The sequence below is a fragment of the Macaca thibetana genome, chromosome 15 (genome assembly GCF_024542745.1).
Source record: "Macaca thibetana thibetana isolate TM-01 chromosome 15, ASM2454274v1, whole genome shotgun sequence".
In the NCBI taxonomy this organism is placed as follows: domain Eukaryota; kingdom Metazoa; phylum Chordata; class Mammalia; order Primates; family Cercopithecidae; genus Macaca; species Macaca thibetana.
Window position 1 is genome coordinate 52,865,344 of NC_065592.1, and position 27,480 is coordinate 52,892,823.

The 27,480-nt window shown below is 39.2% G+C and overlaps 1 long non-coding RNA gene across 1 annotated transcript in view; it reads right to left on the bottom strand.

Annotated features, from left to right (window-relative positions):
* The window catches only part of LOC126936841 (uncharacterized), a 49,174-nt gene extending 42,290 nt beyond the window's left edge, over positions 1–6,884 (bottom strand). Inside the window, exon 1 of the long non-coding RNA XR_007719588.1 lies at positions 6,807–6,884. This is a non-coding gene — a long non-coding RNA (uncharacterized LOC126936841). The remainder of the gene's footprint in view (positions 1–6,806) is intronic.
* Between the last annotated feature and the right edge of the window lie 20,596 nt (positions 6,885–27,480).

Below are 27,480 nucleotides of genomic sequence, written 5' to 3' on the forward strand. Positions count from 1 at the left end.
ATCTATTGGTCTTGCCATACCTAAGTAATAATCAAATCTGTATTTTTAAACAGAGACTCTTTAGCATCTAAGTAAGAGTCTTGGGGCTATGGGTGAGCTGCTGACATCAGAGAACATCAGGCACACTAGAAACCACAGGAGACAAGGGCTGGACTTCTGAATGACCTGTCCCTCCTCAACTAAACTGTGTCCTTCCACTACCCTTTCTTGTTTCATACGGGAGGCTTTATCTAACAAAAAAGTTAGGAGAGAATTATTGGAAGATGAAGGTTTAAGTAGAATTTTGTTTCCCTCCATTCCTAATTCCATTTCATTTTCTAACGTTTCTTAAGCCAGACAGGCTACTAAAGTGTACAGGAGCATTAGGAGTCTGCCAGAGTCCCCACAAAGCTGGTGAACTTTCTCTTTGTTGGGCCAGATGTGGAACCACAAGGAAAAGGGTGACTTCAGCCAGTATGAATGTGCCTGATCACCTTGTTCTCCAGGGATCCAGGACCAAGCTAAACAGGAACACTGAACTCCTTATCCCTAATTCTGGAGAAGATAAAGTCAGGGGCTTTCTCTCAGGGCCTTGATGTGGCACTGAAAACCTGTCTGCTGCTATGCTGCCAGACCACACGAGAGGCTACTAAGGAACACTGGTAGGTGGACATGAGATTACAGTTAAGGAAGAAAATGCTGCATTTAAAGGGCATGCCATGCAAAAGATGAAGAAGAAGTAAAACACTCTGATCTGGGCAACTCTAGCCAAAATGGGTTACTTAAGAAATACAATAGAAGAGGAGGAAGAGATGGAGAAGATGAAAGAGAAGAGGAAGGAGAAACAGCAAGATATTTAGGAAGAGTCAAGGGTTCAAGTTAAGAGTCAAGAATATATTTTGGAACTAAAAAAAAAAGAAAGCCAGGCACAGTAGTAGCACACGTCTGTAATCCCAGCTACTCAGAAGGCTGAGGCAGGAGGATCACTTGAGCATGGAAGTTGGACACCAGACTGGGTAACACAGTAAAACCCCATTTCAAAAAAAGAAAAATATTTTAAAATTATCATACATCGAAAGTGAATATAATCATTGTTAAGGCCTTAATTAGAGGCCTGAGAGACCAAGTGGAAGAAAATTCCTGAAGTACACAGCAAAAATACATGATTTATATCAGGAGGAAAATAGAAAGATACTTGGTACATAGATGTAGGAAACCCAACATTTGAGTTCCAAAAAGAAAAAAAAAAAGTTTCAAAAAGAAAAGAAAAAAAGATGAATGAGAGGCTATATTGAACAAATAATATAATAAAATTTCCAGAAGAAATATTTGAGTCTCAGATTGAAATGGCTAACCGAGTTCCAGAAAGGTTTGATAATTGAAGACACACACTTAGCATTAAAATTCATGATTTCTTAAAATAAAGTGAAAAATCTTAAAAGCTTTCAGACAGAACAATCTATTTACATAGGCAAAAGAATCAGGCTGAAATCACACTTTTCATCTGCAACACTTGGAATTGGAATAACATTTATGGACTACTGAGAGAAAAGGAGTGGAACTCAAGGCCTATTCCTAGACAAGTATGATTCACCTATCACCATTACAGATTCAGCGATTACACCTAATGATTACTCATTGTAAGAAAAGTTTGGGAAAAAAAAAGAAAAAAAAAGACCAATCAAAAAAAGTATCAGAACAGGAATCTCAAGACAGAGGAAGATGAAAAACTGACAGAACAGCAGTCAGTGAAAATACCATGACAGAGAGTGAAACTCAATGGATACTAACAGACTGTTTGGTAATACAATTACACTATAATTGCAAAATATATTTATATTATTTGTTTTTATCTTGAAGTTTCTACTAAATAATACATAACAAAAGAAGTGTTCCATTGGTTTAAATATTGAAAAGAAAAATTTTGCTGATTATTCTACTGTACACCAAGAAAATTAATTCAAGAAACTCCAGTGGAAAAACAAACGAACTAAAAAAAAATGACTGCCAGGCATGATGACTCACACCTGTCATCCCAGCACTTTGGGAGGCTGAGGCAGGAGGATTGCTTGAGGCCAGGAGTTTGAGATCAGCCTTGGCAACATGGTGAAACCTCATCTCTACAAAAATTAGCCAGGCCTAGTGGCACATGTCTGTAGCCCCAGGTACTTGGGAGACTGAGGTGAGGATGAGGATCACTTGAGCCAGGAGGTTGAGACTAAAGTGAGCAGTTATCATGGCATGGCATTCCAGCCTGGGTAACAGAAAGAGATCCTCTCTCAAAAAAAAGAAAAACCTGCTATAAATAACAAGAGAATTTAGTAAATTTAATGAAATGTCAACATAAAATAAAATGTTTAAAATAGCTTTTCTTTATAGTAACAAGAAGCCAACAGAAATAATATTCCAGTTATTAACATTAGTGTTGAGATTTAAAAATGTAAAGGTTGCACACATACACACACACACAACCAACTGCCACAAATAGGAAACTTCCAATTATGTAATATACATTCGTCTTGAGGTAGTAGATTATGGGTTATGTTTAATTTCTTCTTTACACATATGTGTGTTATTAAATATTTTTGTAATTAGCATGTGTTTTTAAATGGTGCCTCCAAAATGAGCTGCAGTCACCTGGGAGGAGGGAGGACAATGGCAGATGGGCAGTGGTGACTGTAGTATAGTATAAGATGGAACAAAATGATGAGAGAAAATATTAGAACTTCTATTTATAATTTCTCATCCTTATGTTAGAGAAATATGGATCACTTACAGCCAGCCAACTATCTTGAGAGTTCCACCAGAGAGGGGGGTGACAGTGAGTGTCATCCTTGTTCACTTGTTCACTTTCAGCATGTTGGGTTGTTTTATACTTCATGTCTGCCTTGTTAAATGGATTTGCAAATTCTATTTCAAATGATAGAAATGATACAATACCTTGTAATGAGATAGTGAGTAACCATAACAGTTTTTTTGGTACCACACAGATATTCACTGTTAATTACCTAGCAAAGCTTTTTATTTTAATGATGTGGACCTCAATTAGATACATTCCTCACTTTCCAAAATATAACATAAAATAAAAAACAAATATCTTAAATTGACTGATAGTTTCTGTGATGAAAAGTGGTGGGCAGTGTTCTGTTACCTAGCAACTATCGAAAACAAATACAAACATTATCTGTACCTTCAAGGTAAATGGAACACTTTAACATTGAGTTAGAAAGTAACTGCTTTTAGAAAGAAATCTATAAAATAGATATCATCTGATTCATTTGTAGGAACATCGCTGATGCAGGATTGATATCAAAGTAGGAGGGAATTTATGAGCCAACTTTCAATGCAAACCTTTGTATAATTGGCTGATGGAGGAAAATATACTAGTATCTAGAATTGTTTCCTAGTACCTGCCTGGCAGAAGGATGTTTAAATAAATGTCTGTTAAATAAATGAATATACAACAACAGAGAGTCATAGTTTTTCTGTATTTCCTATAAAGTCTCAGTCCTGGAACTTTATTCATTTTAGGTGCTCAATAAATTCTTAGAATCGGGCAATCAAAGATGTTAGAGTTGAATGGGTTATTGGATTTTTTTTCCAGAAAATTAAATGACTTTCCCAGGAGCATAACTCATCTACATCTCGCAAAAAAGAAAAAAAAAATCAACCTGGGTGTTGATCTCAAAATACATAAATTTTTTTAGTCTTTGTTCTTCCTTGGAGAGATAATTTGATGTTCTGAAAGAGCACAGGATTTGGCATCAAATTCTTGGACCAGGTTCTAGTCCTTACCTGACCCTACCAGTTATCAGCTGTGCAACCTTTAGCAGGTCACATACCTTCTGGGCCTGTTTCCCCAACTAAGGAACGGTGAAACTGTTACTGATCTCACATGTATTCATGCAGCATATGCGCTCCAAGTAACAACATAAATTTAGGTTTTGGTTGCTGCTATTTCTCAATTGCTTACTTCCTTCAGATGATTGTTCCCCAGACTGTGCTCTGAGGAACTGGCAACCCAAGTGAGAGAGAACTTAATTGGGTTCCCTGTTGGGAGCCTAGACTTCCCTACAGAAGGCTAGGCTCTTCAGCTTCTTTCTCTTTATTCCATTTATCTTTCAACTGTGAGTAGATTTTCTTCTCTTAATATTAGTTTGGCTATTTTACCCTGGACAAATCCCCCTGGTTATGTCTGTGTGTATAACCCAGTTTCTCTCAAAGAAAGACAGTGCCCTTCTGAACTAGAGAAAATATGCTTTGAGAGTGGCTCTAAACTACCAGTGTTATCACATCCTGTCTTGTTTGTTCTATGGCAAATTCTAAGGTGTCTCATTTTTATTTTTGTTCAATTCTTCATCTCTCACCCTGGAAGAGCTCGCCAAAAACTGCTTCATTAAAATTGCTTTCAGTTCCTGAAAAAGCATTTACTTCATGGTGCATTCCTCAGTCGCTCACATCTTTCCAAACGGATAGTTCTCTCTGCTGCTTCTCAACTTCGGAGAATATCTTCAATCAATCTAAGCAAGCTGTACTTCCTATCATTTGCAAGTGCTTCTATTTCAGGTAAATGTAGAAGACATTCACTGAACACCTATCCTTGGAGTTTAGAGATGAAAATAGTACAGTCTCTCACCCCCAATGAGTTCACAGACTAGACCCAGATGGAAATAATCACATGGCAGTGTGAAAAATGCCTCAGTAGAGGAATGGGTCAGAGGCTTTTTTATTCGATTATTTCTCTGCCTTGTTTCAGAACAGATTCACATTTTTCTGTGTTGATATAACATACACATGCCTCCTCAAAATGTTATGTCTTAGTTCATTTACCTCATTGTGGAACATCTCTTGGATCATTTTAAGACATTCTACCTGTGATTCAAGTGAATATTGAGCCAGAGGTAGAGAAAAGACAGCCCATATTTAGAAGAAACTTTGATGAAACCAGAAAGAATCGAGAAGGAGGCACCCATGGCTGCTGAGAGAGTCTGGCAATATGGTGACGAGATTAAAGCTGTTTAGACTGAAGAAGAAAATTCTGAGGGCACATGATAGCTGGTACATGTGTTTCCTGTTGCTGCATTAAAAAAAAAAAAAAAATAGCAGCCAAAACCAATAGCCATTTATTTTCACACAGTTGTGTAGTTCAGAAGTCAAGTCTAGTTAAAGTGGGTCTTTTACCCAGAGTCTCACAATGAAGGTGTCAGGTGGGTTCACTTTCTTTTATAGGATAGGGGAAAGCTCACTCAGGCTGTTGGCAGAATTCAGTTCTTTGAGGCTGTGTGTTTGAAATTCTGATTTCTGGTGGGCTGAAGGCTCTTAGAAGCTGCTCTTAAGTGCTTACAAATTGGCCCCCTCCATAATTCAAAGCTAGAAACAGACGATCTCCTTCACGCAGAATGTGTTTCATGCTTCAAATCTCTCACTTCAGCAAAAATCCAATCCCTTTAAAGGTTAAGCCGGTCCCAAGAAGGATAATCTCCTTTTCTGAAATCACCTGTGCCTTACAGAATAACCTAATCAAGGGAGTGCTATCCCATCATGTTCACAGTTCATGCCCACACTCAAGAGGATAGGATTATACAGGACATGTACATGAGGAGGAGGGAAACTTGGTGACGAGGTTAGCATGCCAAAACAACAGCTGGGTTCCCCTTTTCATGTGGAGAGTACCATGAGCCTTAAAGACATTAGGAGAGGAAGAGTAAGTAATGCACAAAGGGACAAATGTGTTAGGCTCTGAGAGACAGAATGATGAACCAGAGAAGAGTTGATAGTATAGGAAATGACCACACACTCCACAACCTCTCCTCAAACCCAAGGGTATGCTCCTGTTCAAGCAAACATTTTAAATGGTTTGGCACTCTCTTTGTAAGACAAAAAGAAGGCTTTGGGATAGCCACTCTGACAATCCAAGTGTGCTAATAGGATGCAACATTAAATTTGAAGTTGAAAGTAAATGTATATGTAAGCCTTGGTGCCTAATCAAAATTGTACAAATTTGGGTCAAATAAAGCCATTTGGAAAAAAGTAAAAACTATTGTTAGGATGCACTTTTCCCTAAACTCCTTGACTGGGAGAAAAGAGTAAGCAAAGGCTGTTCTCTGGCTCAATAAACCATTGCACTAAAGATAATAAGAGCTAAAAATGTCCAAGGTCTTATGACGTGCTAGGTCCCATGCTAAGCACTTTGCAGACATTATTTTAATTTCTGAAACAGCTTAATGAAGCAAGCAGTGTATCTTAGATGAGGACACACACACTGGCAAATATACATACCATTTGCTCAAAATTAGAACTGCCCAGCAAGAGCCCCTCCCAGGGTCCTTCCTACCTTGTATGGCCTGGACTTCTGAGAGAACGGGAAAGGAACCTTACATATGTTTGAAAGACTGTTGTGAAGATGAGGGGGTAGACTTATTTTGCTCAGCTCCAGAAGTATTGGTGTGCTGGTAAAGTTTAACAACCAACTCTTTTCAGAGATTTCCTGATTCGTATCACTTGCAGATTTCTTCCGTATAAATACTCATACTGTGGGTGATTTCAAGCCCCAACCTGGTATTACGAAATGTAGACCTAGAAAGACAGGCAACTTCAGGCTAGCAGATAAAAACATTTGGAATCAGATTTTTATTGATGCACTGGAGAATTTTCAAACAAGTAAAGCTGTGCAATGGAACTGACTTGCTCAAAAACTAGGGGCTCCCAAGACTCTACGTAAATAGAAGCAAACTTTGATGCTGTCAGAAAAAAAAAAAAATGTAAAATGAAACCTTGCATTTGAAGATTACAAACATAGGATGTAAAAATGGAAGGGTTAAAGATACCTGGTAATTCCCTGTTCCTTCTGCAGTATCTATGGCGCAGTCTCTTATTTGCTGGGAGGACTTTTTTCCATGAGCCACTGGCTTTCTAAGCTGAGGAACGGAGCCTGCAGATCTCCCCTAGTTAATGACCTTAGAGCAATGCCAAATGGACGGCTCCACTGTTTTCTGCCTCCAAAATCACCAGTCACTCACCTTTTTCTGTTTCAACATTTTAGGCTGGGACTTTTCAAATAGTTCTTTGTAAAAATCACGTTCTTGGTAATTTTCTTCACCATTATCTCCCAAAGATTAGAACTATAAATAATACGAAAATTTAATTACAAATTTCTTTTTTAAAAAACACTGTTTGGATATGTGGTGTTTAAATCTCCATGAAATTATACCTTTGAAATTGCTTAATTGTGTTTTCCCTGCCAATTTAAATTGCTCATAAAAGGGAAATTTTGAAAATATATAGTTTCTAATTCTTTTCCCTGAATCATCACAGTAGCATTGCCGTTGCTCTAGAAGAGCAGTACTATACAAATACTGCGAACATCAGCAAATTAAGGTTAGGCCCACGGTGGTGTGGGAGTGAGGGAGGAGACACTTCAATCTCCTAATTTGGTTTAATTTATGTCTAATGAATTTTTTTAAAAAACCTTAAAAATGTGGTTCTTATTCAAAGCTTACAGCTAAGGCATGTAATAATTTCTTTGCTAAATTTCTTTATGAAGTGTTGTTCTCTAGTGCAATGGAACCTGGCTTTCTTTTTAATTGCAATTATTACTATATTAAGCTCACTTATTTGTATAACCAAAATAATCATTTGCATTTATCCAATTTCTTTCTTCCTTGGCATTCATAGTCTTATGAAGTATATATCTTACTGACCTACAAAAATTCTATCACTGGTACAGATTTGTAGGCCAGCAGTCTAATAGATTGGTAATATTATAGAAATGTTCATTGAAAACTTTTTCCCTCTGCCAAGCAGCCCAATCTGCAAATAGACCAGCTCCAGAGGCACATCAAGTACTGTTTGCTTTAGTACAAAGGCCACCTTCCCAGGCTCTGTGAGCTACCATAACCAGCAAGGCAGTTGTAACACACGCAACTTTATAAACTTCTAGCCATGAAAGCAACAGAAGGAATAAAAATAATAAATGATGAGTGCTGTTAAAATGGGAATCCACTCAGAAGTGCTAAAAGCATTAAAAATTTATTCCTCTGCCACTCTGCGCAGGACCACAAACTAAGAACTAGTTTCTTTTTAGGTTACACATAGGGAGAAAGCATATTCTAGTAGTTTCGTGACCTGACTGCATTTTATAATCACCTAGAGAGCTTTTACAAACCACAAATATGAGGGCTCACAACCAGAGACTTTTAATCAATTGATCTTGATGAAAAAATTGCGTCAGCATTTTTTAAAGCTCCATAGGTCTCTTCAACGGGTAGCTCAGTGTGGGGCATCACTTGTCTAGTGAAAACAGCACTGGACTGTTTTTGGCTAACCATTAACTAATTGTGTGATCTTGAAAAAGATATTAATCCTTCTAGGTCACAGAATATTGTACTGAAAACTTTGATATTTGGATTAGAATTTCCTTTCACCTCTAAACTCCTACGATTCTAAACGATAAAAATGACCAATTCTTTTTTTTTTTTTTTTTTTTCCTTGAGACGGAGTCTCGCTCTGTCGCCCAGGCTGGAGTGCAGTGGCGCGATCTTGGCTCACTGCAAGCTCCGCCTCCCGGGTTCACGCCATTCTCCTGCCCCAGCCTCCCAAGTAACTGGGACCACAGGCACCCGCCACCACGCCTGGCTAATTTTTTTGTATTTTTAGTAGAGACGGGGTTTCACCCTATTAGCCAGGATGGTCTCGATCTCCTGACCTTGTGATCTGCCCGCCTTGGCCTCCCAAAGTGCTGGAATTACAGGCGTGAGCCACTGCACCCGGCCAAAAATGACCAGTTCTAATCATAAATTATAATTTTCAACACACCTTCACTTTCACTCAGCATTTACAACATGAAAATACTACAGGGGAATATATATTGCTGGGATTTACTCTCCAAAAATAAATAAACTGTATAAGCTAATTGGGAGACCAAAACTTATGCATAAAGAGAAAATCACAATTCAAAATAACACATGCTAAGTGTGTAAGCAGTATCATGTTAACGCTGACCATTTCTCTAGAACTGGGTTACTAGTGTAAAAGAAAAGTTGCACTGGACCAGGTAAACAAGCAAGAAGGACTTTAATCCAGACTGTTGCAATGGGGAGAGAGATTAAATTCAACCCCATTGAAACAAAAGGCTTAGAGGGGAGGGTTTGTAAATGCCGGAGTGAGTTAATGGGAAAGCACTAGAGGACATTAGGAGTGAAGGCTGATTAATGTGTGAAGCCGTCTGTGTCTGTTAATGAGAGCCCATCAAAATTAGGCTCCTACCCTCCCACAGAGACTGGGAGACAGGGGCCCCTTCTCTTTAGATTATTACATTTAAAGGGGGTGGTTCCCAGGACCTTGAGAAAGATACTTCTGAGTTACAGAAGACTTACACCTCAAAGGGGCAGAGAAAGAATGTAAAAGTTTCCTAAAGTAAATGCTTTAAGGAAAGGGGGAGGTCAGGAAGAAACCTATCTAAAGCTTAGTCATGTTGAGAGGAACATTAAGTCCTTTGTCACTAGGTTACTTCTTCAATTCCTCATCACTGGACAGGAAATTCCCATATCTGGATGGTTTCCTCATCTCTTGGCTATTTAGGCTGATGAATTATCATAGTTCATCAATTCTAAATCACACTTGTTTTTCACATTTTAACTTTTCCAAAATTTAAATGTGTCTTACTACCGTTGCTGTTGTCTGGGTGGCAGTGGTGACATACCAAACATTATAACTTGTTGGTCTTCAAAAAGACTGCGCTATGATTCATTTTGGAAACGAAGTCATTTTGTTGAAATGAGCCACTGCATGTAAACTTGGTATTACTAGGGAAATAAATACTTACTGTCCAAGTGATGATTGAAACTCCCTAATTTCTTGCAAAACAACAATCAAGTTATTTATAGATGTAGATGAAAATGTGTTACATTTTGTTATTGGGGCACATGCAAAAGACAGTGCCTCTCACTTGCCAGACAATGAAATGAAGGAAAGAAAAATCACCAGTACCATTGAAAAGACAAGATACAAAACCATAAGAGGCTGGTGTGACCAGCTGTTGGTATTTTTTTTTCTTAGTGGTGCATAAAAATAATGCGATGCATTTTTGAATCAATGCAGTCCTAGATTTAAGAAAACATGGTAGCTTTGCTAAGCTGTGACTGCTGACCCTAAGCCACGTGTGCCAGTCCATTAGGCTTGTACCAAAGAAGCAAAATTGTTGTACCTGTATTTGCTTTTAACAAAAGATGTTTCAAAAGTCTAAAGGGAAGGCACAATTTAGATAGCAACATCCAGAGAAAGACAAACCATTTTTTTATGATTTCCAAATACTTTAAATTCCTTCTTAGCCCCTCTTTTTATTATTTTACTTTAAACAGAATCTGTATCTCCGTCTTTCAGCATGTCCAATGTGGAAAAGCCCCTGACACTGTGCATGTGCACTGCCATGATGTCTGCTCTAATTATCAGACTAAGAGAGCCTTCTGTGTATCCTTCAAAACTCAAGGCTCAAAAAATGCCTATGCTATCTTTTCATGAAAAAGAATCACTTCACGTGGGTTTATAGTGAGTAAAATTCATTGATTCAGCAAAGCCACAAGCAGATAATGGCTTTAGTTTCCTTAACTTAATCCCAAAGGAGGCAGTAAAATAGCAAGCTGGATTTTCTTAAAGAGATGTCCTGATTTAGGTTGAAATGAAACAATTCTTAAACTGCCTGAAGCGAGGGACCCTAAGGGAATCATTAACAACTTTTCTTGACTGTCTTAAATGGTTGGAGGTTGTCTTTTCCACACAGGGTTGAAAATTCCCAGAGGCCTTGGGAGGATTAGTCCCTCATGGCCTCCGGGGAATTCTCAGGTATAGAAAGTGTCACAGAGGCTAATGGCCTGCTGTAACTCTGTATCCCCAACAGTTCTCCCCAAGGTGGCTGCCACGACCTTGTCTCTGTTGCTTGGCAGTGACACAGTAATATTATCTTGCCTGGTCTTTGAAGTCCTAATACTTCTGGGAACTGAATGTAGTTCAGTGGGGTCCTCAGTGGCATACTAGCAAAAGATCCTCTTCTGTGTCCTACTAATCTTAGAACTGTAACATACTTGCTCTTGTGTTCATGTGCAAGCTTTGAAAATGAAGCAAAAATCAAAATTTGGTGGCAAGAGCTTTCTATTTGGAAGTGAAACATTTGGTTCAAGTCCTGGCTGTGTCACTGACCAGCTCTCTGAACTTGGGCAATCTATTTAACTTTGGGTCTCAATTTCACTAACTAAAAATTGAGAAAGGCTGCTGAGAGAACCAAATGTGGAAAAGTATGTTGCAAGCTGTAAAATAATTTACCAACGTTAAATGCTGTCAAATTGCAATAATAAATGCCACTGATATGGTCTGGCTGTGTCCCCACCCAAATCTCATCTTGAATTGTAGTTTCCATAATCCCCACGTCATGGGAGGTAATTGAATCATGGAGGCAGTTTCCCCCATGCTGCTGTTCTTGTGATAACAGTGAGCTCTCACAAGATTTGATGGTTTTATAAGGGACTTCCACCCACCCCGCTTCACTCTGCACTTCTCCTGGCTGCTGCCATACAAAGAAGGACATGTTTGCTTCCCCTTCCACCATGATTGTAAGTACTTGAGGCCTCCCCAGCCATGCTGAACTGTGTGAGTCAATTAAACCCTTTTCCTTTATAAATTACCCAGTCTCAGGTACGTCTTTATTAGCAGCATGAGAATGAACTAATACAGCCACCATCCCTATTCTCAGATGAGCCACAATACCGGGTAGAAGGAGGTCAAATGTGTATAGTGGCAAGTTTGCTCTTTTCAATAAAAATGACATTCTTTATAGTCAGGATAATAGCTCACACTGCCTTACATTGAATTTCTTTAGAAGAACTTTTAAGAATTGTTAGAAGATGCTAAGTAACTTGGTCAAAGACTTTTAGTTTAAAGGAATAAATGGACAACAATGAAAGGGTACTTCACAGAATGGAGACACAGCAATGACTGTTTACAATATTGTGCTCCCGCTGAGATTATTTTAGAGTAAAGCTTAAATTGTTTGCTCACCCATCTTACATCATTATTGAACAGTTTGAGGACATGATTCTTGAGGAGCACTTAAACCATAAATGTCATGTTGTCAAAACCCTTAATGTAACCTAGTCCCTTAAATGTGTGCTTCTATTCGTCTAAGACACTGCTAGAATTTTAAGTATTGGCAAACTTCCAGTCTACATAGGAGGATTCTTGAGTATTCTTGGGGACTCTGAGACCCAAGCTCTGTCTCGATTCTCCCTATAGAACACTCCTAACTGCTGATAAAGCTAACAAGGGGTTCACAGCATTTGCTTATTTTCTCCAAATAGAATCATAGTACCATCAGCGGAGGAAGTGCCCCGAGAACTAGTACTACAGGAAAGCATTGGTGATGAGACAATGCATGATGCCTATGAAAATGTTTTGTAAGCTGCAGAATCCTGCAATAATAGCCAATATTTGTTGATTGTTTACTGAGTGTTGGGCACCATGTTAAAATGCTTTATATGCATTATTGCATTTAAGTTTCACATGGGATTATAAAAATTGTGTGATAATGGTTATAAGAGCCCAATACCTTAATAGTATTGCTTCCTAATTTCACAGAAAAGACTGGAGAGGAAAAGAAAACCTCAATGTCTTGCCCACAGAAAACAGAGCTGAGAGAATTTTGCTCAGGCAGTCAGTCTTTGAGCCCAAGGTCTCAAACCCTACATTCCAGTCACTAGGGGATGTTTTTATGATAGCGCTATTAATAGAATTGTCTCCCTCAGTTGCACAATTTCTAATCACCCTTCAGGTCTCAGCTTAAATTTGTCTTCCTCCTGGAGGCTTTCCCCAGTCCACCTGACCAGATCAGAACGCTCTGTTTTTATATACACGCTCACAGTAGCCTGTATCTCTCCATAATAGTATTTAATACAATTGTATTTAAATACTTTCTTGGGTAATTGCATTTCATTTCTGTCTCCTCCCACATCTTACTCTCAGACTGCAAGCTTGATCATAATTGGTGCTTCAGGAGAATTAAGACAGAGAATAGCGACATCGAAAATGCTCTTGATGCTTCAAACACTCCTTTGTCTACCACTGAAACATGAAAACTAGAGAATCCCAAAAGGACCTCAACGTGACTAATGCCTTCCTGAATATAGAACAGGAAGACTCCTTTCGGGAGGTTTGGAACACCTGACTTCATTTCTGAGCTTGATTTTCTTTATATCTGAAGCACAAAAATTCCAATTAAACAGTCTCTGAGGATCTTGCCAGATTTCATTTCCTTTCTATAAATTCATAGCCCTGAGAACTTCTTTGCCATGTGAGAAGAAAAAATATGAAAATTTCCCTCAGATCTGGCAAAACCTACTCAAATTAATAAGTGGGAACACTTCCAGATGTGAATAACTATTTAAAGATTCGTTGTTTTCTATAAATCTGCAGGTTTAAAAATCTTCTGTTCCACACACAGCAAGCTCAGACACCAACACTGAGAGTAGGCCATTGAAACGAAATAAAATCAAAGAAAAATCTGAAACAAAAACAAGAAAAGAAATATGATGTAGTGCATGCTGTAGTGAAATGTTACTATTTAATCTAAATTTAAAACCTTTAAGTACATTCCAATAAATTTTTTCAGATTAGCAAACAACAATAGAAAAATAGAGAAAGAACTAGAGCCACAATACATTTAGAAATGTCAGGCAACATGAATCTAGAAAGAAAAAAACAAAACATAACTTTTAACTGCAGGGGGAGAAATGCAGGTTTGTTACACAGGTCAACTTGTGTCATCATGGGGGCTGTTGTACAGATGATTTCATCAGCCAGGTGTTAAGCCGAGTACCCATTAGTTTTTCCAAATCCTCCCCTCCTCCCATCCTTCACCCTCTAAAAGGCCCCATTGTGTGTTGTTCCCCTCCATGTGACCATGTGTTCTCATCATTTATCACCCATTTATAAGCCACAACATGCAGTATTTGGTTTTCTGTTCCTGCCTTACTTTGCTAAAGATAATGGCCTCCAGCTCCATCTATGTCCCTGCAAATGAATGATCTCGTTCCTTTTTATGACAGAATAGCAGAAAAATACAATTCTTACTAATAGAAAACTAGGTCCTCCTCTTTACCACTAAATCAATTTGGAACAACCATGTAAAGAATATTGCTTAAGGAGATACCAAATTATTAGCCTGCTCATCATGTCCTCATATCTAAGGTTAATCCTGAGTGCATATATCTAAATGTAAACCCACAAGTGTACATTACAAAATTTTAAAAATTACTTTCTATCATCTGTACTATTTTGATTTTTTGAAGCATAGCACCAATATGACAGCTAAGTAGTTGTTCCTAAGAGACATTCTGGCTTAACTGGAAACAGTGTCAAATCTTGGAAGTTAATCAAGTTATTCTACTGAAGCATAGTTTAGGATTAGGTAAGTATCTCAATGTTCAAGGTTTCAAGGTCTACCTATTTATCATACAGCCTGATATTTTATTCAGGTGGAATGCTTTCTGAAAGCTTTAGAAATTCTCTGTGGTGGGGAGCAAGCAGTGCCTTTGAATATTGCTTAGAAAATGAAAATCCTTTTCAAATCAAGTTACAAATCGCCCTCAACAAGAGATGCTTGCACTAGTAAGCTAACTCATGCCAATTTCTGAACTCAGCTATGAGAATGCTAACACATGGAGAACTATTCTTATTAGAATGATGTTTACAATTTCTGGAAATTACAACTATTTTGCTACGATAGAATGAGAAAGTAGGATGGATGGATGGATGCATGGATAAATAGAAAGGATGAAGAAAGGAAGAGAAAGAAAGGAAAAAAGAAAATACAAAATAAGGAAAAGAAACAACAAAGAAAGATAAAAAGGGAGAAAGAATAAGGAAGAAGGAAGGGGGGAAGGGAAGGGAAAACATAGATTAAAATCTGTGCAATAAACATCCTTATAAAATAAATACAACAAAATAAAATGCATTTGGTAAAAGTGAGCCGGAAAAAAAAAAGAAAACATAATATATTCACAATGTCATCTAACGGTTATCTTAGAGAATCACATAGAATTATTGCTTGTGAGCCGACTTATGATGTTATTGTGGAAAATTGGCATTTAAATTTTGGACTGATTTGAGTCCTCAAATTTGAGAGTCATGTTTTCGGAAGATCAGCATAAGCCCCTATAGTTCTGTAATATCATGGCATCAGGTGTGTTTAATCTACCTGATTTTTCATCTCACCAGTCAAGACTCACTATGGATGAAACATTATGTATCCCTTCAAGAAGCTTGAAAAAGTGGTATGACTTTGGAGTGGTGATTTGTGAGTAGAAGCACAGGTTTTGAAATAAAAGAACTAGAATCAAATTTGGTATTTTCTTGACTTATCTTTTTGTGCTTTAGTTTCCATTTTGATGATAAAAGAATAATAATCTTAGAATTATGTTATGAGGATCAAATGAAACAATTTAAAGCTCTTAGCACCATGTTTGGCACATAACAAAATCTCAGTAAATGCTAACTTCTGCCAAAAATAACTGACAGGCATATTGTTATTTATTAACATATTATTTATTATATGCAGTGAAAACCAATAATAAATAATTATTTATTGTTAATTTATTTAACAAAACCAGGAATATAAAAAGAGGATAGGAGAAGGAAAAACCAAAGACAGTTTGAAAACTGATAATTTTCAAACTGATAATTTGGATAAATGGGTAAACTGATAATTAACTAGAAGAAAGGCTAATCAAAGTGTTCTGCTCTTAGACAGCTGAGTAAGCATCAAGGAAAACCTTGTCAGTTTCTTACGAATTCTCCAGAAGAGCTTGACCATGTCACTGTGAATTACCGGCTAGGCTACCTGAATATGTGATGCCTGTCTTTTGTCCTTTGTTAGTACCTTTATATAGGTTATGACAGGTCGGCACCATTTCTCTGTCCAAAATTTCTTTCTTCTCTACCTCAAAATCTAAATTCTATCTTCTGTTATGCTAGCTTATTGTATTAATCTGTTCTCATGCTGCTAATAAAGACATACCCAAGACTGGGTAATTTATAAAGGAAAGAGGTTTGATTGACTCACAGCTCCACATGGCTGGGAGTCACAGCAGAAGGCGAATGAGGAGAAAAGTCACATCTTACATGTCAGCAGGCAAGAGAGCTTGTGCAGGGGATCTCCCATTCCTAAAACCATCAGGTCTCATGAGACTGATTCACCATCATGAGAACAGTATGCCAGAAACTGCCCCCATGATTCAATGACCTCCGTCTGGCCCCGCCCTTGACATGTGGAGATTATTACAATTCAACGTGAGATTTGGGTGAGGACACAGCCAAAGCATATCACTTATAGTGCTCTATACTTTCCCTGGCGGTACTCAACTCATTTTGTAATTACAAATTTGCTTTTTGGTTATGAGATTCGTGGCCATCTTTGCCCCAACGACACTGTCACATCCACTAGAGTGTGGATCTTTTCTGCGTTGTTCATCACTGTATGCTCAGTCCGTGAAATGCATAGGTGCACATGGTGTTTGAGGCAGAAAGGGGTGGAAGGAGAGGAGGGAGAAAAGCAAGCAATTACACAGGTAGGCACAGTACAGTACAAAACAGGTAAAATAAAGTTCCATGATAGTTTAGAGACAAAAACTATCACCTTGGATTTCAACATCGGAATTAGGAAAAGCTTCAAAAAGACATGCCATTTTATCTGAGCTTCAATGCATGGGTGGAATTTAAACATTCCCACTGGGAAAGCATGGGACAAGAAATAAGATATGTCTCAGTTTTTCTAGAACATAGGTCTCTGAGGAGGCATCATAAGAGTTGAGGCTAGAAATGTGTCCCAGTCATGTCAGATGAGCTGTTTGACAATGGGGAGCCCCTGGAGGATTGGGGTGAGAGACAAGACATGCACAGATCTGTGCTCTGGAAATACAAGTTTGGTAAAGTGTAAAAGTCATATGTTGAGAGTGGAGAAATCTGAGGCAGGGAGGTGACTTAATACTGACTGTTATTCTCTCTGACATTTCTGCAACAGTAGTTGTATTTACAGTGGCAAGCAGCCCACCAAACATTCTGAGTCTACTTGATTTAGACAAATTATAATGTTGCTTAATCCTTGGAGGAATTTTGTGTGTGTGTGAAACAAAATTGCCAAGAAGAATAATTAGAATATTTTGAAGACTATTCAAGCCTTTTCTATAAGTGCATTTATCTATGTCTGGCTGGCATGCAAATTGGGGCTCATGCTTAAAATCATGGTGAATTATATTACAGAATTCACATAGAGTAGATAAACCCCAAAAGAACTATGGGGGTTGGGAATATGAAAACCTCTTTTTTAAATAGAAAGGCAGGTGAATAATATTTTGACAGAAGTCTGCATGATTTCCAAGTTTATGTGGTTAATAGTAATAGTATTTGCTGTGTGGCTCCAATGTTCTAGGACATTATATACATTATTTTATTTAATAGTCACATAAGATTTAACTAGAGCTTAGAAAGCTCCATAGTGGCAGGTCCAGGGCTCCAACTAAGTTTTTTCTAACATGTTTCTTACTAGTCTAGATGCAACTGTCCTTTGCTGGTAAATAGCTTGTTATTATTTTAAAAGACTTTTTCCAGCCTATCAGTTCACAGCAAATGATATTAAACTTAAACACACAAACACACACACAGCCTTCCCCATCCCTGTCCCTACACCCATCCCTCCCCACCAACTTCTGCACCCATATTTCTTCCTTCTGAAGGGCATTTTCTGCCTCCAGGAAGTCACAGGTGTCCTCAGCTCACTAATTTCCCCCATCCTGTCCATCTCTGAAGCAACCATTCCTGCCCTGGGTCACCTCTATCATATCTCCACCCCATCATCTCATCTCCACCCCCACTTTCTGTTGGCTTCTCAATCCCAGCTAGCTGCTTTGCTGTCTCTAGGGCAGATGTGATAGTACAGCCCTTGTCACCTCAACCTTTGACCAACAGGGCTGTGGTAGGGTGGGTCAATGGTGACACCTGGCACAGGGATATATAGAGGCAATGGTGGGGCAGCCAAGTGGACAGTGAAAGGGAATGTGGCTGCTGCTAAGTCAGAAGTGGCCGAAGTGGTAGCTGCTGAGGAAAGTGTGACTTGAGCTATGTGCTAAGACTGCTCCTGCTTTCAAGGGCCTGGCATTCTAAAAGACAAGAAACAGAGAGTAAAATGCATAGTCCTCTGCCTTGAGTCAATTGTCACCTGTCCTGTAGTGATGGGGTTCCTCCCCTTATACCAGGGAGCATGCTAAGTGGTTACCATGGGCAATTATAAGCCAAAATAAGGACTTTGTCAGCTCAATGAAACATTGAAACATTGAGAGAATTCATGGCCAGAAGACCTGCACTACAAAAAATGATAAATTCTTCAGGTATCAGGACTATGATGCCAGGATCTACACAAAGAAATTGAGAAAGTTATAATTGAATTTTTTAAGTAAAAATTCATTTGGGCAGAGAATTTTGGGTTGATAGGGTTTTTTTTTCTTTCAGTACTTTAAAGATGTCATTGTCTTTCACTTGCATTCTCTCTCTCTCTCACACACACACACACAAACATACACGCACACACAGGCATGTACATACACAGAATTATATATACCATTGGTCACCACCCAGGTAGGAGTCTCTCCAGTAGAATTTTTTGTTGATTTTATGGCTGGTGGTATAACTGCACCAGTTTGATTTGGACAAAGAGGCAGAAATGTTTTAAATTGCTGTAGATGCAGTTATTAAATAAGAGCTAACTTCTGTTAAATTTATTTTAAGGTTCTATGCAATGTACATGCATTACTGCATTTGTTACTATTATTATCTCTGCTTTTCATTGAGGAAACTTGAGTCTTAAGTCAGTTTTCATTAGGTCCATGACTGATCTGAGGGCTAAGCTGGGCTAAGGCTAGATCTCCTTGGCTCCAGAGACTGTGGTAATAACTACCTCCCCCTCAAAAATGCCCATGTGATATGTTAGGGTTTCCCAGTCCTTGGTTTTTGTTTGTTTGTTTGTTTTTGTTTTTTCATTTGTTCAAATAAAGATTTCTACAGGGCCAATGGCTGTGCTGTGTTTAACAATCTCAGAGGGGGAAAAGCAGTAAAGATGGAGTTTAGAGTCTCTGTGACTGCAACAAATGTGGGCTGCATTAAGAAAATTTGATTAGATAAAACTCCTCATGGAGAGAAAATGCCTTCTATCAAACATGTCACAAAAATTGATATGGCAAATATCTGTAGGTCATTCTCATTTTACTTAATAAAGCCAACTCTTGAAAAATAGACTACACTTTAAAAGCTTATTTCTGGTTGATTTATTTGAGCCAAAGATTCTCAGACATTGCTGCTTTGTGTAATTTGATTTTTACGTGTCATAAGGGAAAAATTAGAAAAACAAATAGTATGTCACATGTTCAGAGTCCCATGATTGTCCGTTATGCTCTTAGAATACTTTTAACTTAATTCCACTTCTCCATCATGTGCACAGAGTTAAATAACTTTACCAACATTCTTTTACTAACTTTAGAAGACTTTCATCTGATCCCTATCACAGACTAAGGGAGAAACACTGCTATTCAGCTCCCTGGCAGGATTTGTTCCTGAATCTACTCTCCAATTTTTTCTTACGCTTTTCTCCAGACACCTCATTCTAATTACTTTTGTTGTTGATATTCTCATTCTCATCCTGCCCCTTGGCCTCTTGACTTGATCTTTTCTTTCTCCTATCCACTCATTGTACCTGGCCTTCAGCTGTTTTAGTCCCTCCTTACCCAGTGTCTCTGAAAACAAACACCACTAACTGACCCCAGGTGCCCCCACATCTGAGTACCTGGGCGGCCAAGGATAAAAGTAAAATAATCCCTCAACCCAACTTCATGCTATTCTCTTTTAAAATTGACCTCAAACAATACTGGCCTATGCTCCAAACCTCAGGAACTCCCTGTGTGTAAATAGCTTTACATTTTTATCTTCATCCACTTTACACATGAACTTGGCCTCTATTTAACACTACGCATGCTGTATTCTGAATTGAACGGTCTTGGCCCCTCAACAGTGAGAGTATTGTGCTGAATCAAGCCTGGGCATCTCACTCTCTTCCTCTGAGAATGATTTTATTCCCAAGCAGCTCATCAGTCCCTCTAGCCGATGGATTTCATGTCTGCATCTAAGCCGTGAAAACAAATTAACGCCCATCTGTCATAGCTCAGCAACAAGGGCCTTGCAAGGTTTCTATCTGCACATGCACCCTGGGGCTCTTGGGGGCTCAGTCAGATGGCCCAGAGTCCTCCTGGCTAGAAGGGCTCAAGGACTCTGTGAAGAAAGGAAAAGGGAACTTTAGACATGGTTGATGGGGCATTAAGACTTGGTGAAAGAAGAGGAGGTACCAGTCTGCCATTTTCTTCTGCCGGTTTCAGGGAGACTGGGCAGTTCGGACCCAGGAGGAATTTCTCACACTGCAGCACAGTGTCTTTGGCAGATCATGGGCAGACTGCCTCTTTAGGCTGAACCTGGACCCATCCTTCCTCACTGGGCAGGGCCTCTCTGCAGGAATTTTAGCAACTCCAGCAAGGAGTTTACAGACCGAACTCTGATCTCCTTGGGATGGAGTCTGTGAGGGGAGGGGTGGCTGTGGTCTATGCAGATCAGCAGACTTAGTCTTTCCCCTGCTGGCTCTGAGGAATCTGGGCAAACCGAACGAGCAGGATTCCCCCCTAGCCCAGCACAGCCCCTCCACCAAGGGGCAGCCAGAGTACCCTGTGAAGTGGGTCCCTGATCCCATGCCTCCTGACTGGGTGAGACCCCCCAAACAGAGGTTGCCAGACAACGTATACAGCAGCATTCCTGCTGGCATTGGGTCAGTGCCCCTCTGGGATGGAGCTCCCAGAGGAAGGAGTAGGCAGCCATCTTTGCTGTTCTGCAGCCTCCACTGGTGACACCTTCAGGTGCAGGAGGGACCCAGGTGAATAGAGTCTGGAGTAAACCCCCAGCAATCCACAGTAGCCCTATGGAAGAGGGGTCTGTTAAAAGAAAAACAGAAAGCAACAACTACAACAGCATCAATAAAAAAGCCCCCACAAAAAAATTCATCCAAAGGTCAGCAGCCTCAAAGATCAAAAGTAGATAAACTCACTGAAGATTAAAAAAAAAAAAAAAATGAAAACACTGAAAACTCAAAAACCCAGAGTGCTTCTTCTTCTCCAAATGATCACAACACCTCTCCAGCAAGGGTACAGAACTGGGCTGAGGCTGAGATGGATGAACTGACAGAAGTAGGCTTCAGAAGATGAGTAATAACAAACTTTGCTGAGCTGAAGGAGCATGTTCTAACCCAATGCAAAGAAATAATCAAATTAGAACTCAAGACTAAGAAACTCACTCAAAACCACACAACTACATGGAAATTGAACAGCCTGCTCCTGAATGACTCCTGGGTAAATAATGAAATTAAGGCAGAAATCAAGAAGTTTTTTGAAACCAATGAGAACAAGAGACAATGTACCGGAATCTCTGGGAACATAGCTAAAGTAGTGTTAAGAGGGGAATTTACAGAACTAAATGCCCACGTCAAAAAATTAGGAAGATCTCAAATCAACATCCTAACATCACAACTAAAACTACTAGTGAACCAAGAGCAAATAAACTCCAAAGCTAGCAGAAGAGAAGAAATAATCAAGCTCAAAGTGAAACTGAAGAAGATAGAAACACAAAAAAACCTTCAAAAAAAATCAATGAACCCAGGAGCTGGTTTCTTGAAAAAAAAAAAAAATTAATAAAATACATAGACCACTGGCTAGAATAATAAAGAGAAAAGAATCAAATAGACACAATAAAAATTGATAAAGAGGATATTACCACTGACCCCACAGAAATACAAACAACCATCAGAGAATACTATAAACACTTTAGTGCAAATAAACTAGAAGATCTAGAAGAAATGGATAAATTCCTGGATACATACACCCTCCCAAGACTAAACCAGGAAGAAGTTGAATCACTGAATAGATCAATAACAAGTTCTAAAATTAAGACAAAAACAAATAGCCTACCAACCAAAAAAAGCCCAGGACCAGACGAATTTGCAGCTAAATTCTACCAGAAGTACAAAGAGAAGCTGGTACCATCTCTTCAGAAACTAGTCAAAACAATTGAAAAGGAGGAACTCCTCCCTAACTCATTTTATGATGCCAGCATCATCCTGATACAAAACTTAGCAAAGATACAACCAGAAAAGAAACCTTCAGGTCAAAATCCCTGATGAACAAAAATGCAAAATCCTCAATAAAATACTGGCAAGCCGAATCCAGCAGCACATCAAAAAGCTTATCCACCACGATCAAGTCGACTTCATTCCTGAGAGGCAAGGCTGGTTTGACATATGCAAATCAATAAACAATTCATCACATAAACGGAACTAAAGACAAAAACCACATGATTTTCTCAATAGATGCAGAAAAGGCCTTTGATAAAATTCAACATCCCTTCATGTTAAAAACACTCGTAAACCAGGTATTGATGGAACATACCTCAAAATAATCAGAACCATTTATGACAGACCCACAGCCAGTATCATACTGAATGGGCAAAAGCTGAAAGCATTCCTCTTGAAAACCAGCACAAGGCAAGTATGCCCTTTCTGGCCACTCCTATTCAACATAGTATTGGAAGTTCTGGCCAGGGCAATCAGGCAAGAGAAAGACATAAAGGTATTCAAATAGGAAGAAAGGAAGTCATACTGTCTCTGTTTGTAAATGACATAATCCTACTCCTATAGAACACCATCATCTCAGCCTAAAAGCTTCTTAAACTGATAAGCAACTTCAGCAATGTCTCAGGATACAAAATCAAAGTGCAAAAATTACAAGCATTCCTATAAACCAACAATAAACAAGCAGAGATCCAATTCATGAATGAACTCCATTCACAATTGCTACAAAAAGAATAAAATACCTAGTAATACAGCTAACAAGGGAAGTGAAGGACTTCTTCAAGGAGAACTACAAACAAATGCTCAAAGTAATCAGGGAGGACACAAGCAGATGGAAAAACATTCCATGCTCATGGATAGGAAGAATCAATATTGTGAAAATGGCTATAATGCCCAAAGTAATTTATAGATTCAATGCTATTCTCATTAAACTACCATTCACATTCTTCACGTAATTAGAAAAAACTACTTTAAATTTCATATGGAATCAAAAAAGAGCCCATATAGCCAAGACAATCCTAAGCAAACAGAACAGGGCTGGAGGCATCATGCTACCTGACTTCAATCTATACTACAAGGCTACAGTAACCAAAACAGCATGGTACTGGTACAAAAACAGACACATCAACCAATGGAACAGAGTAGAGATCTCAGGAATAAGACCACACATGTACAACCACCTGATATTCAGCAAACCTGACAAAAACAAGCAATGGGGGGAAAATTCCCTATTTAATAAATGGTTCTGGAGAAACTGGCTAGCCACATGCAGAAAATTGAAACTGGATCCTTTCCTTACACCTTATACAAAAATTAACTCAAGGTGGATTAAAAACTTAAACATAAAACCCAAAACTATAAAATCCCTAGAATAAAATCTAAGCAATATCATTCAGAACATAAGTACAGGCAAAGATTTCATGATAAAAATGTCAAAAGCAATTGCAACAAAAACAAAAATTGACAAATGGGATCTAATTAAACTAAAGAGCTTCTGCACAGACAAACTATCATCACAGTGAAAAGACAACCTACAAAACTGGAAAAATTATTTGCAATCTACCCACTTGACCAAAGTCTAATATCCAGAATCTACAAGGAACTTCAACAAATTTACAAGAAAATAACAAACAACCCCATTAAAAGTGGGCAAAGGACATTAACAGACACTTCTCAAATGAAGACGTTGCAAACAAACATGAAAAAAGGCTCAACATCACTGATCATTAGAGAAATGCAAATCAAAACCACAATGAGATACCATCTCACACCAGTCAGAATGGAAATTATTAATATTAAAAAGTCAAGAAACAACAGATGATGGCAAGGCTGTGGAGAAATAGGAGTTTTCTTACTGTTGGTGGGAACATAAATTAATTCAACCGTTGTGGAAGACAGTGTGTGATTTCTCAAAGACTGAGAATCAGAAATACCATTTGACCCAACAATCCCATTACTAGGTATATACCCAAAGGAATGTAAATCATTCTATTATAAGGATACATGCACACTTATGTTCACTGCAGCACTGTTCCCAATAGTGAATGCATGGAATCAACCTAAATGCCCATCAACGATAGACTGAATAAAGAAAATGTGGTACATATATACCATGGAATACTATGCAGCCATAAAAATTAATGAGGGTGAAAGTGCTTTGAAACTCCCACAGTTATCCAGACTGAGAAGGTGCTCAGTACAACAGCCTTCGCTGGCTATTCAAAAACCCTGACTGCTGCCAACATCCTCCCCACCCTCCTACCCAGCATGGATTAATTTTTAAAAATCTAATTTCAAGATACTATAGGTAATGTGCTGAGTACAGTGCCTGGAATCTAAGTGTTCAATAAATCACAGCTGTCATAATTCTTCTGCCACATGTCTTTACGCTTCACGCTAACCGACTACATGACAAAGTTTGGTTAATGGGCTGTGGCACAGAGGGTTGTCTACCAGATATCTATGCTACCTACCTTTCTCCAGCATATAGTTATCACTGATAAGCGGCTGCTCATTCATCGACTACATTTCCAAAACCCTCCTGTGGCCATCCCAGCCCTTTGCAGGGACAGAGATGGAACTGGAGGCCATTATCCTCAGCAAAGTAATGCAGGAACAGAAAACCAAACACCACATGTTCTCACTTGTAAGTGGGAGCTGAACATTGAGAACATATGGACACACAGAGGGGAACAACACACATTGGGGCTTGTGGGGGCTGGCAGGGGGAGGGAGAGCATCAGGAAAAATAGATAACGCACGCTGGGCTTAATACCTAGGTGAAGGGTTGATAGGTGCAGAAAATCACCATGGCACGTGTTTACGTAAGTAACAAACCTGCATGTCCTGCACATGTATCCTGAACCTAAAATAAGATAAAATAAAAAGAAGAGGAGGTAGAAGTGTCTCTACTAATATAAGGAGTCTACTCTGAAATGAGGGAAGGTGACAGGAAAGACACATATCACTGAATGCAAAGGCTTTGTATTAGTCCATTTTCACACCGCTATAAAGAAATGCCTGAGACTGGGTAATTTATAAAGGAAAGAGTTTTAATGGACTCACAGTTCTGCATGGCTGGGGTGGTGTCAAGAAACTTACAATCATGGTGGAAGGGGAAGCAGGTACATCTTACATGGTGGCAGTCAAGACAGAGCATGGGAAGCAAGAACTGTGAAATGCTTCTAAACCCATCAGATCTTGCTAGACGCCGTGACTCATGCCTATAATCCCAGCACTTTGGGAGGCCAAGGCGGGTGGATCATGAGGTCAGGAGATTGAGACCATCCTGGCTAACACGGTGAAACCCCATCTCTACTAAAAATACAAAAAAAAAATTAGCTGGGCATGGTGGTGGGCGCCTGTAGTCCCAGCTACTTGGGAAGCTGAGACAGGAGAATGGTGTGAACCCAGGAGGCGGAGCTTGCAGTGAGCCGAGATCGTGTCACTGCACTCCAGCCTGGGCAACAGAGCAAGACTCCATTAAAAAAAAAAAGATCTCATGAGAACTCACTATCCTGAGAACAGCACTAAGGAAACTGCCCCCATGATCCAATCGCCTCCCTCCCTCAACATGTGGGGATTACAATTCAAGATGAGATCTGGGTAGGGACACAGAGCCAAACCATATCAGGCCTGCCACATGATATCGAATGGTGTCACTCAAATAGTCCTCAGGCTTAGACTGGAAATATAATTTTCTCAACAGATGTTGCTGGGATTCTGAAGATGCCAAACTACTTTATGGGTCCCAAAAGGAGAATCACTTAGGGATAAGATCTTTTTAAGATTTGTAGAAAAAGTTCCCTTCACAAGAAAAAATATCTTTCCTTTGGAGACTGTAAAAGTGGAAAGGCTTGGCAGAGCAGTAGGTGAGAGCACACAGCCAACACAGAGAGACAGAGGTGCCCCACAGGGAGACGGGCACACTGGGGACCCATCTGTGCAGTCAACCTCAGCCATCATCATAGACCCTGGAAGCCTGTGCAGTTGCTACACTATTTTCCCTTCCTGACTATAATAATCTCTAAATAAGGGAAATATCCAAGTAAGCCACCCAAGAATGAGTAACTTGGGTGGGATCTGGAGTCCTCAGAACAGATGGAGTAGAGACTGATGGCAGATGCCTCTGTACTTGTCCCCTCAGACACAGAGGATTCCTAAGCTGGTGTGGTCAGTCTGAGTAAGGTGATACATAGTTATACGTATATACAACATGTTCACAAGAAAATGAGAAAGTGAGCCATTACTTCCTTGGGACAGGCTAACTGCCATAAAAAACAAAAACAAAAACAAAAAAAACAAACTGTATAAATACAGTTGCACAATAAATCAAAAACAATAGAAGTATATTTCTTGTTCAAGCAACAGTTTTCCTGGGTATTTAAATAGGTTAGCTGATCAGTCCTTCTCTGTGTAGATATTTAGGAGTGTTGGGGACTCAGAGGCTCTGCAGTCCTCAACACATACCTTCCAGAGTCTCCTTGGAAATCAACCATTCCAAGCAGTGAGAAGGGTCAAAGAGCTCAGAGTTTCCTGAGAGTTCTCAAGACCAAGCTTTAAAGTGGCACACATTACTTTTGCTCACAATCTTTTGCTAAAACTCAGTTACATGGCCACAACTAACTGCAGGAGGGTTTTGGAAATGTAGTCAATGAATGAGCAGCCACTTCTCAGTGATAACTGTATGCTAGAGAAAGGTAGTACAGATATCTGGTAGACAGCCCCCTCTGCCACAGCCAATGGGCTGTGCCAAACTTTGTCACGTAGTCGGTTAGCGTGAAGCGTAAAGACATGTGGCAGAAGAATTATTACAGCTGTGATTTATTGAATACTTAGATTCCAGGCACTGTACTCAGCACTTTACCTATAGTCTCTCAAAATTAGATTATTAAAAATTAAACAATGCTGGGTAGGAGGGTGGGGAGGATGTTGGCAGCAGTCAGGGTTCTTGAATAGCCTGTTGTAATGAGCGCCTTCTCAGTCTGGATAACTGGGAGTTTCAAAGCACTTTCACATATATGATCTTATTTGAGCTTCACAATGGCACAGTGACTAGGTAAGACAAATCTTATTGCCATTTTGAGGAAAGGAAAATGGAAATACAAAGAGGTCAAGGGCTTCCCTGCAGTCCCACAGCTAATGAGGACTACACTAGATTTCCTGACCTGTCAGCTGTAATCTAGTACTGTTTCCAATGCAGCTCACTATTCCTCTGGTACTTTAGCTGGGTTGCAATTGTCTAAAAGGCA